Source organism: Salvelinus fontinalis, chromosome 13, assembly GCF_029448725.1.
Source record: "Salvelinus fontinalis isolate EN_2023a chromosome 13, ASM2944872v1, whole genome shotgun sequence".
NCBI lineage: Eukaryota > Metazoa > Chordata > Actinopteri > Salmoniformes > Salmonidae > Salvelinus > Salvelinus fontinalis.
Window position 1 is genome coordinate 52,283,146 of NC_074677.1, and position 11,543 is coordinate 52,294,688.

Below are 11,543 nucleotides of genomic sequence, written 5' to 3' on the forward strand. Positions count from 1 at the left end.
CTGTCTTTACTCAAGCTTCAATGTGTGTTTGTATAGTCATCACTCACATATCCCTCATCCCCTTATCTGTCAATCTGTCTGAACTTCCTCTATCGTTCCCTCTGTCCACACATCCACACCATCCATCTCATCCCCTGTCCCTTTCTCTCTCCCTTATTGGATGATCTCCCCTAACCATGTAATGAGGAATTGAAGGGGCTGGGGGTGTAGCCTTCCTGCTCCCCCCCGTGCTGAACCTCAAGCTCCAAGCTTCTAGGTCTCTCTCTACCAACAGGCTCAGAGACAGTTTCTATCTACAAGCCATCAGACTGCTGAACACTTGAACTGGACTGACCACCTGCACTGAATCTCTGCACCTTAGCATTCATGTACTCACACACACACACACACACACACACACTAACACTAACACACACATATACATTGATGCTACACACACATCACAACTCCTGTTATTATTGCTAAATACTGCACAATTTAGCACCACAATCCTCTCTTCCCCGAAACAAGTATAAATATTGGACTATAAATTGTGCCTTCCTGTATTATACTTATGCTAAAATGTTGTTCTATTCTACCGAGCCGTTCACTTTACGTTCGTATTCTTATCTTGTATTATTTCTTATTGTTGTTTCGTTGTCGAGAAGAAACCTGCAAGTAAGCCTTTGGTTGGACGATGTATACCAGTGGTTCCCAAACAGGGGTGCTAGGACCCCTGGGGGTACTTGGCCTATCCACAGGGGGTACATGAGAAGACTCATGAGACCATAGTCCTACTGCTAAAATGCACATGAAGGGGTAAATCAGGGGTATTCTAGGCAGAGTGTAACGGCGTTCCTCTTCAACCGAAGAGGAGGAGCAGGGATTCGACCAAAATGCAACTTCGTGATATGACATGATTTATTAAAGTAAAGACGAAAAAACACGAAAACACTTTAACAAACTACAAAACAACAAACGACGTAGACGCACCTGAACATAAGAACTTACATATAACGAAGAACGCATGAAACAGGAACAGACTACATAAACCGAACAAACAAACCGAAAACAGTCCCGTGTGGCGCAAGGTACATAGACACAGACACAGGTGACAACCACCCACAACAAACAATGTGAAAACACCTACCTTAATATGGCTCTCAATCAGAGGAAATGAAAACCACCTGCCTCTAATTGAGAGCCATATCAGGTCACCCTTTAACCAACATAGAAACACATAACATAGACTACCCACCCAAACTCACGCCCTGACCGTCAAACACATACAAAATAACAGAAAACCGGTCAGGAACGTGACAAAGAGAGCAGAGCAGTGGTGGAAAAAGTATCCAACTGTCATACTTGAGTACAAGTAAAGATACTTTAATAGAAAATAACTCAAGTAAAAGTGAAAGTCACCCAGTAAAAAAAGTCTAAAAGTATCTGGTTTTATATATACTTAGGTATCAAAGGTAAATGTAATTGCTCAAATATACTTAAGTATCAAAAGTAAAAGTGTAAATCATTTAAAATGATTAATTTACGGATAGCCAGTGGCACACTCTAACACTCAGACATCATTTACAAACAAAGCATTTGTGTTTAGTGAGTCCGCCAGATCAGAGGCAGTAGGAATGAGCAGGGATGTTCTCTTGATAAGTGTGTGACTTAGACTCTTTTTTACTGTCCCGCTAAGCATTCAAAATGTAAGGAGTAGTTTTAGGTGTCAGGGAAAATGAATGGAGTAAAAAGTACATTATTTTCTTAAGGAATGTAGTGAAGTAAAAGTAAAAGTTGTCCAAAATATAAATAGTTAAGCAAAGTACAGATATCCCCAAAAACTACTTGAGTCGTACCCTAAAGTATTTTTTAAGTACTTTACACCACTGCCACTGATGTGTACTATGTGTATCCTGTATATATGACTTATATGATATATGATAAAAATTGAAACTTGAGGAGCGAGTGGAAGAACACTAGAGTTATTCCAAGAAACCACTAAAAAGAGAAAGAATAACTTTAAGGTGAGAGGAGTGATGTGTTGTATTTTATGTCTGTGTGTCTGTAGTGGGGGGGGGGGGGGGGGGGGGGATTGAAATGTGCCCATTATCTTTAGCTGAGTGCTGACCTCTCATAGCTTTCTTATCAAGGTGAGTTCTGTTTTAAGGATTAGCTTGGTCAGGGCCCCACTGCTGCTCTTAATTCTCACCAAATTGTCAGGCAAGGGGATTTCTTCACTCTAATTTAAAAACCCTTCTCCGCCGTTTAATTCCACTGTATGACTGACAACTCCAGCTGAACTGTCTGATCCCAGGACAGCATTTCACACAGCTCTGCACGGCCATCTTATACAACTCCAGCTGAACTGTCTGATCCCAGGACAGCATTTCACACGGCTCTGCACGGCCATCTTATACACACCTCCCTCGGAGAGAACGTCTGACCTCCAAATGATCTTAGCTCCTATATTTTACCTTCTCCAAAGGCGGAAGTTGGGCAGGACAGAAGTTGGTCATGTCCTTGCACTATACCACTACCAACATGAGGAGATTCTGAAGGCTTTGCAGCAAGGCACTGTTGTCCTTACGTTTCTTACCAGGACGCTTGGGAGATTGCATACTTTGCAGCGGAGTTAAATGTACGTTACGTTTTCAAAATGTTTACCTAAGCTTGGGTTTGAATGCTTTGAACGCGGCTCCACCCAGAGCGGTTTCCCAGTCAGCCATGCACTTAACCTCTCACTGAGGCCCCAGCTTAATCTCCCATCTTAAACCCAACCCCTCCTCACCTCTGACCCCCACAAGCGTAAATCCTTTTAGCCAATCCCCCTTGGTTTCTCTGCTCTTTCTTCTGCTGTTCTCTCCTCCAGTAAGCTTGGTTCTTTACGTGGTCTGAAACTCCTTCATCCTAACAGGGTCTTGATCTGGTCCTTGTCCTATCCTGGTTTACTCTATCATATCTGGGTTTGGGATCTTTACTACTGTGGTCTGGTCTCCAGACCACTTCATCCATAAATAACTGTTATTTGTCCTCAAGCAGATCTGGGCGTCTGGCTCTTCAGAGAATTGCCCAATCGATGACCGATTCGACTGATTGTGTCAGAATTAGTAGAACGATGATACCGATCAGTATCCAATCTAGTTTCTGCTGTCATGTGACGTGTTTGTGTTCTGTCCAAGTCATAATTTCTAGGTCCTACCCCTGTTTCAGACAGTTGAATGACCTGGACAACACCGAAATTAGTCCAAATAAGCCAACTGAAAAGAGCTATTATGAGTGATTTATGCAGCTGATAAGACCCGTTTACAGTGAGTTTGTAGCTGAATGGGATGTCCCCACCTGGGCTTAGATTCCCGCCCCAACTCCCCTCCCCCTCCAATACCTCTCGCCTGAGCCCCCCTCGCCTCCTTTTCCCTTCAGGCCCGTGTGGATGATTTACAGCCCCTCATAATCACTCATTAGACTGAAAACACATGCTCACTCATGCTCAATACTGACCTGTTCTACAAGCCGCCAGCATGCTTTATGGAAACTCCCATTGTGACGGTCTGCAGGGCACTCAAGAGTTTGTGTGTGTGTGTGTGTGTGTGTGTGTGTGTGTGTGTGTGTGTGTGTGTGTGTGTGTGTGTGTGTGTGTGTGTGTGTGTGTGTGTGTGTGTGTGTGTGTGTGTGTGTGTGTGTGTGTGTGTGTGTGTTTCTTTCTTTCTTTGAATCCCTGTATCATTGTTCACAATGTACGTACTTAGAATCTTGAGGACAGAGCATATGGTTTTGATTTATCTGGGCATCTGGTGGCAATAAGCATGTTTTGTTTTGTTGTGTGTGTGTGTGTGCTTGTGTGCGCTTGCGTACGTGTGTGTTGTTGGTTAGGGGACCCCTGAATTCCTCCTGGAGATCAGTGGACAAAGTCAAAGAAGCATGTCTGGGGTAGGCTACTGGAGTAGTTCAGTCTGTAACGAAAGGCAGCCAAACATACTCAATATCCTTAGTAGTGTGTCCTCTCAAATTACAATGTAGTCATTTCAATACATTTCAGTAACTACCGGTTCATAAGATTCGTTATGACATTCTGAAAAGTCGATTTGTTATGTTTGGGGAACTTCTGAGGATAATGGAGGGTGCTGTTACACAAAATGGCTGCAGCAAATCATCCTGTGGATGCCTCGGTAAAATGGAGGGAGGGCAACTACCTCATCCTTTCTCTGTTTATTTCCACATTACAGACAGAATATGCATGCATTCACTTTGTAGTGTATAATGAGAACCTCACAAGACCGCTGTGTGTGTGTGTGTGTGTGTGTGTGTGTGTGTGTGTGTGTGTGTGTGTGTGCGTGCGATCAGACAGAAATGCGTATGTAACAGAGAACAGAGCCTACCCTCTCCTTGAACCCCTGGTCCTGCTCTCTGCTGGTAATGAAACGCAGGTTTCTCCGCTCACCTCTGTAAGTAGCACCCGACCCCTCCCCCAAGGCCCTTCTCTACTAGTGGTAAACATGCAGAGGGTATGATGAGGGTAGATAGCGGGTCATGTGTGCCTGAGAGGGTGATACAGGAGTTACAGTTTTGGTCCGTTGGTTTTCATTTTGAGGAACCCCTATCTGTGCTAGCGGCTAGGTGCTAGGGGCCTGGTTGCACTGACATGTAGACAAGAATTGAAGTTAGCTTAGTTGTTGTTTTATGAAGTGACATTAAGTCCCTGCTCTGCTGAGGTACCTGGAGCACTGTGGTCTACGCTGACAAAAGTTTCTCCCGTTCTCCATCACTCATTTCCCTTGTGGTTTGGGAAATTAGAAGGCTCATTCATCAAACACGCTGTCACAATATTATTCTACCAATTATCCCTGGCTTTTTCCTCGCATCTTCTACATTCCCAGACCTCTGCCTTCTCCCAACATTACCCCAAAACACCATTTGAATGACTATCAGAACTGACATTAATAACTGTGTGTTCATTTATCTAATTGAGCCTCTTATTCCATTAAGGACCTCAACTCCCCAAGGATGCACTGTGTGTGTGTGTGTGTGTGTGTGTGTGTGTGTGTGTGTGTGTGTGTGTGTGTGTGTGTGTGTGTGTGTGTGTGTGTGTGTGTGTGTGTGTGTGTGTGTGTGTGTGTGTGTGTGTGTGTGTGTGTGTGTGTGTGTGTGTGTGTTTCTCTTTTCCTCTCTTTGCCTCTGTTTCACACTGCAAGCCTCGCCCAACATTCACAAATGAAACAGGCCCACGTCTGTTCTCTGTCATGTTCTGTCTCTCGCTGGTTAGTATACAACCACGTACAGGCCCTACACAGCCTACATGAACCGAGCGACGGACCGTCATATACGGCCCATTTCCAAAACTTGAACCGCACAAAAGCACGTCGAACTACGTAGAAAACGACGCTCCGGTTGGCTAAAAGCATGTAGCGGCCTTTACACTGTGTTCAGCTTAATCACTACCACCTCATTCATTTACCACACACACGTCACCTCACACCTCTACACCCCCGCAAATCCCACTCTCACTCCCTCTCACTCACTCACAACTGACATATTTTCTAAGCTGTCTACTCCACAGACAATTCAGACTATAATTGTCCTTATATTGAAAACAAATATTATTCTAATTGTGTCAAGCACGTCTTTATGTTTAGGTCTTGCAACAATATTTTCCCCTGTCATTCACTAACTGAAATCCCCTTTAGAGTTCAAGCTTTTGTTTTGCCCCCCAGCTACCTGTAGCAGGTATAAAGACGGATCATAGACCCCCTGCCAGTCACACACTCGCCTCACCCCTGCAGGGTGAGGAACTGCTTTATAATGACAGGGGAGTTTCTCTGTATAATTCTACACAGGTATTCATTCACATCTGTCTGTGTGTCTGTAGACAGATAAGACATTCAAAGTAGTCCTTTTAAGTCATTGTTGTCTTTAAGCAATGAGATTGATTGCACACACAACTGACAAAGAACAGCTCCTTCTGAAAAAGATGGACTTTCAGAAGTCTTTGTTTGTTTTGAGATGTTGAAGGTGTAGAAGAGAACTAAGACTTGTCTTTTCTGCCTGTAGATTCTCCTCCGGATTGAACCCGGTGAATTAGCTAAAGCTGCAGAGAGCCATTTTCTCCAGGTCTTAGCAAACAAAGGTCACATGCACAACTGGACACACTGCAGCATCTGCCCATAGTTAAAAAGAGATTTTTTAACCTGATCACTTGAAGATGACAGGAAAAGTACAGGGAAGTGTTTTAAGCGGCCGGGTGGTTTGAGAGGCCCACGGTTCCATAATGATACGTGGCCTTGCTGCTTGACCCTCTGACCACTGGTCCAGAAGAGCCTTCTCAGATAAATAAAGACTGATAAAGACTGTCTGTCTCCATGTTGAAACCAATCAATAACAATCTATACCGCTGTGGTAGATGACGAGCAACAAGAGCCATGAAGCATGACGGATCCAGGAATTAGTATCTGGGGGTAATACAGGGACTAATTGTGTGGAACCAGAGTGGTGGAACCACCGTACTCATCTCTCCCTGACAGAGCATAAGAGCCCTCTTCACACAACCTGTCTTCCTAAATGGCCTGAGGGACCAAATACACCCACTGACTGGAGTGTTGCTCATCTGTTGAGCCTCTCACTCGTAGGCTGAGGTGGACGGGTACATCACACGACATAGAAAACCTTTTGTTTTATACTGACTCAAATGCTTTGCTTCAACTAATGTGTGCTATGTGAAGGGGCTGTGCTGTATTCCGGTAGACAAGAGTAGAGTTGAGCTCATTGTCCTGAATTGTTTGATCTCAATTTTAGAGCGCTGACCGCACCACAACCTCTCGTTAACAGACATCTGACCACCAGTTTGTCAACCTTGTTTGAGTATTAAATGTTTCAATGTGTTTCCTGCTCTCTGAGTTTTGATGTCAGGTTGGAAAATGTACCGTAGTGAGTGAGTGTGTCGATCACAGTTTCCAGACCCATTGCCCATGACTGGTTTTGGCAAAGCAGTATGTAATCACAAACTCATTCTAATGTCCCAACTCTTAACCATTGGGGAAACCGATGGTTTGCATTACGAAGCCATTGCAATGTACATGAGCAATTCTGAGCTTGAATTTTGTTCAATGTTTGGTCTCTGGGTCTGTATACGACTGTCTATTTGTGGTAGTGCTTTCATCCTTAGATTTAGCCAGTCCCATTTCTAAGTTTAGCTTTTGTTCCTGTTTCAAATGTAGACTCGGGTAATTGCTGATTTGCTCATTTGCATGTATAATTAGCATCTTCTCAACAAAGGACCAGCTCCCTAATTAGTGCTGATCAATTATGAATGAAATCTCCATCACAACCAATCCCCCACTGGCTATCTGGGATTCTGTGTCTACAGTTTTTCTCCCAGGATGTGATGTGAATCTTTATTGGGGATCTTACCAGCATGCAGTTTACAGAAATAAACACACTCCCTGAAGTACTGGAGCTTAGACTCCCAGCATGTTGAAATCCATAAATTATTGCTGCTTCTGAGTTATTAGGATTTAGGGAGAGACTCAGATGTGCGATATCAGAAAGGATAAGAGTGTGGAGGGGAATATAGAAAGGATAGAGTCCTGGGTGGGAATACTGAAACCAGACAATCAGGCAATAGTTTGTAATGGTGGCGCATTTAGCGTGACGAAATAGAAGCACCACAACTCAGATGTAGAGTAGGGAATGAGACGGAGACTGAGAGATAGACACTAAGTCTGTTTGAGTGTAAACAAGGTTGTGGTCTGTGGTCAGAGAGTGTTTGTGTTCCTCTCCTTGAACCGCATCCTGAGTAGAGAGAAAGGGAGAGGGACAAACAACAACACAACTGCTGCCCCTGTGGTTACTGTGATAAATCAACAAATCTGCACTGACCTTCTCTTACAGTTAAACATTTCCTAATTTCAGCCTAATTTCTTTCTTTCTTTCTATCTCTCTCTCTCTCTCTCTCTCTCTCTCTCTCTCTCTCTCTCTCTCTCTCTGACAGAAGGTTTGTAGTCTGAGAGAGGTAAGAGAAAGATTTCATTTCACAGCCTGCTCCCTGTTCTCTCAGGATTACTCTGTATTCCTGCCCTCCTGCCTTAAAGCAACAATAAGCCCAAGGCAGCGGGGAGCCTGAGAAATGGTTCAATAAAAAAACAAGCAGAAGCAGAGGAAGAGAGCATTATGGGTTTGACATGGCTCGGTCACAAAAACACAGTTGTAGAAGCCAGGCTTTCATGCATTCATGCTTTGCAAATACACAATTAGATACAAATCCAATATAAAGAGCACAACAGATCTCATTTGTTTCCTTTCCCATCATCTCTGCGGACTTCACTTTGCTTCATACTACATAGTAGAAACATTCCTCAGCGGAAATCGCACTTACAGCTGTAGAGACGAGCAAAGAACCTGGGAGGCAATATATGGTATGACCTTCCTGACCCAAGTTTACAGTGCCCTCTGGAGTTTTCTTCAGGCATCGCCATTCAGACCTACAGATAGCCAGCCGGACATGAACCCATATTATGCTATAGCTATTGGTTGCAGTCTCAGAGAGGTTTTTCAGTGCTACAGTGGGGGAGGGTGTGTGTGTGTGTGTGTGTGTGTGTGTGTGTGTGTGTGTGTGTGTGTGTGTGTGTGTGTGTGTGTGTGTGTGTGTGTGTGTGTGTGTGTGTGTGTGTGTGTGTGTGTGTGTGTGTGTGTTTGCGTGCGTGCGTGCGTGTTTACGTGCGTGCGTGCGTGTGTGTGTCTTGTGGTTATGGAATCTTCACCCTGTTCCATTGTATTCATTTCTGCTATGTAGCAGGGTATAATTAATACCTGTGTGTTCATCCTGGCAGTGTAAATGGTGGGAAAGGGTGATAACTAGTCAGTTGTACAACTGAATGCCTTCAACTGAAATGTTCTGCATTTAACCCAACCCCTCTGAATTACAGCAGTGCAGGGGGCTGCCATAAAAAAAATATCCACGTCTTCGGCGCCCGGGGAATAGTGGGTTAACACCCTTGCTCAGCGGCAGAACGAAAGATTTTTACCTTGTCAGCTCAGGGATTCGATCCAGCAACCTTTCACTTACTGAAGGACCGGGATCCATCTACAGATACAGTTGAAGTCGGAAGTTTACATACACTTAGGTTGGAGTCATTAAAACTCGTTTTTCAACCACTCCACAAATGTCTTATTAACAAACTATAGTTTTGGCAAGTCGGTTAGGACATCTACTTTGTGCATGACACAAGTAATTTTTCCAACGATTGTTTACAGACAGAATATTTCACTTATAATTCACTGTATCACAATTACAGTGGGTCAGAAGTTTACATACACTAAGTTGACTGTGCCTTTAAACAGCTTGGAAAATTCCAGAAAATGATGTCATGGCTTTAGAAGCTTCTGATAGGCTAATTGACATCATTTGAGTCAATTGGAGGTGTACCTGTGGATGTATTTCAAGGCCTACCTTCAAACTCATTGCCTTTTTTTTTGACATCATGCGAAAATCAAAAGAAATCAGCCAAGACCTCCACAAGTCTGATTCCTCCTTGGGAGCAATTTCCAAACGCTTGAAGGTATCACGTTCATCTGTACAAACAATAGTACGCAAGTATAAACAACATGGGACCACGTAGCCGTCATAACACTCAGGAAAGAGACGTGTTCTTTCTCCTAGAGATGAACGTACATTGGTGCGAAAAGTGCAAATCAATCCCAGAACAACAGCAAAGGACCTTGTGAAGATGCTGGAGGAAACCAGTACAAAATTATCTATATCCACAGTAAAACGAGTCCTATATCGACATAACCTGAAAGGCCGCTCAGCAAGGAAGAAGCAACTGCTCCAAAACCGCCATAAAAAGCCAGACTACAGTTTGTTACTGCACATGGGGACAAAGATCGTACTTTTTGGAGAAATGCCCAATGGTCTGATGAAACAGAAATATAACTTTTTGGCCATAATGACCATTGTCATGTTTGGAGGAGAAAGGGGGATGCTTGCAAGCCGAAGAATACCATCCCAACCGTGAAGCACAGGGGTGGCAGTATCATGTTGTGGGGGTGCTTTGCTGCAGGAGGGACTGGTGCTCTTCACAAAATAGATGGCATCGTGAGGCAGGAAAATTATGTGGATATATTGAAGCAACATCTCAAGACATCAGTCAGGAAGTTAAAGCTTACTCGCAAATGGGTCTTCCAAATGGACAATGACCCCAAGCATACTTCCAAAGTTGTGGCAAAATGGCTTAAGGACAACAAAGTCAAGGTATTGGAGTGGCCATCACAAAGCCCTAACCTCAATCCCATAGAACATTGATGGGCAGAAATGAAAAAGCGTGTGCGAGCAAGGAGGCCTACAAACCTGACTCAGTTACACCAGCTCTGTCAGGAGGAATGGACCAAAATTCACCCAACTTATTGTGGGAAGCTTGTGGAAGGCTACCTGAAATGTTTGACCCAAGTTAAACAATTTAAAGGCAATGCTACCAAATGGTAATTGAGTGTATGTAAACTTCTGACTCACTGGGAATGTGATGAAAGAAATAAAAGCTGAAATAAATCATTCTCTCTACTATTATTCTGACATTTCACATTCTTAAAATAAAGTGGTGATCCTAACTGACCTAAGACAGGGAATTTTTACTAGGATAAAATGTCAGGAATTGTGAAAATTTGAGTTTAAATGTATTTGGCTAAGGTGTATGTAAACTTCCAACTTCAACTGTATCTGCCTTTGAACACTATCTAGGTCAGGGTGATCGCTCCGCCTGGAAACCATGGAAATACAAGCAAGACCAACACATTTTTGTCAGTGGGACCATCTCTCACTCACTCCATTCAATGCTCACCTTTCTAATCTATATCTCTACCACCTCTGCTACTCCTTTCCTCCCCCTGTTATTAAGCTACTGTACCTTTCCTGTAAGCAACTGGTTGCCTCTTGTAAATCCTCTCTTGGCAGGGCATTCCATTGGATACATTTGAAAAGTCATTAGTGTTGCCTTAATTCTTAATATTCTAAGCCATTGGGAAGTGGGCGGGGGGGGGGGGGGGGGTCTAAGCTGTCATATGGAATTGTTTTAAGATTATATATTTTTTAAAGTTTGATCAAATTTCACATTTACTACTATAGGCCATAGAAATGCATTGAATAACGTATTCATAAATTGCAAAGATATAGTGAGAAAATCATAAGGAATAATGTTTTGAAGTGTCTGTCATTTATCTAGGTTACATATGAAAGCACAAGAAATATCAATTTTGTACACATATTTATTAACTCCTTTATTTGGGTTGGCACAAAACTACCTCCATACTTCCGTTCACGTTTTTACCGGGAACCGGTTACCCTCAGACGGGTCCCGTGGTTATTGTGGCGGTTGTAGAGCACAACAGAGAACACCATCGTGTTCTTGAGAATCTCCCTTCTCTACAGTGGGGTCAGCTTAGTTTGTAGCCCGGACAAACGGAAGTTGACACATCGACGGTACCATTCAGACACGACAGATGTTTTTGTGAGTTGACCGATTTTCGCTAGATATCTCGAGCTTAAAACTGAATGATTATGACGGGGATTTTTGTATTTT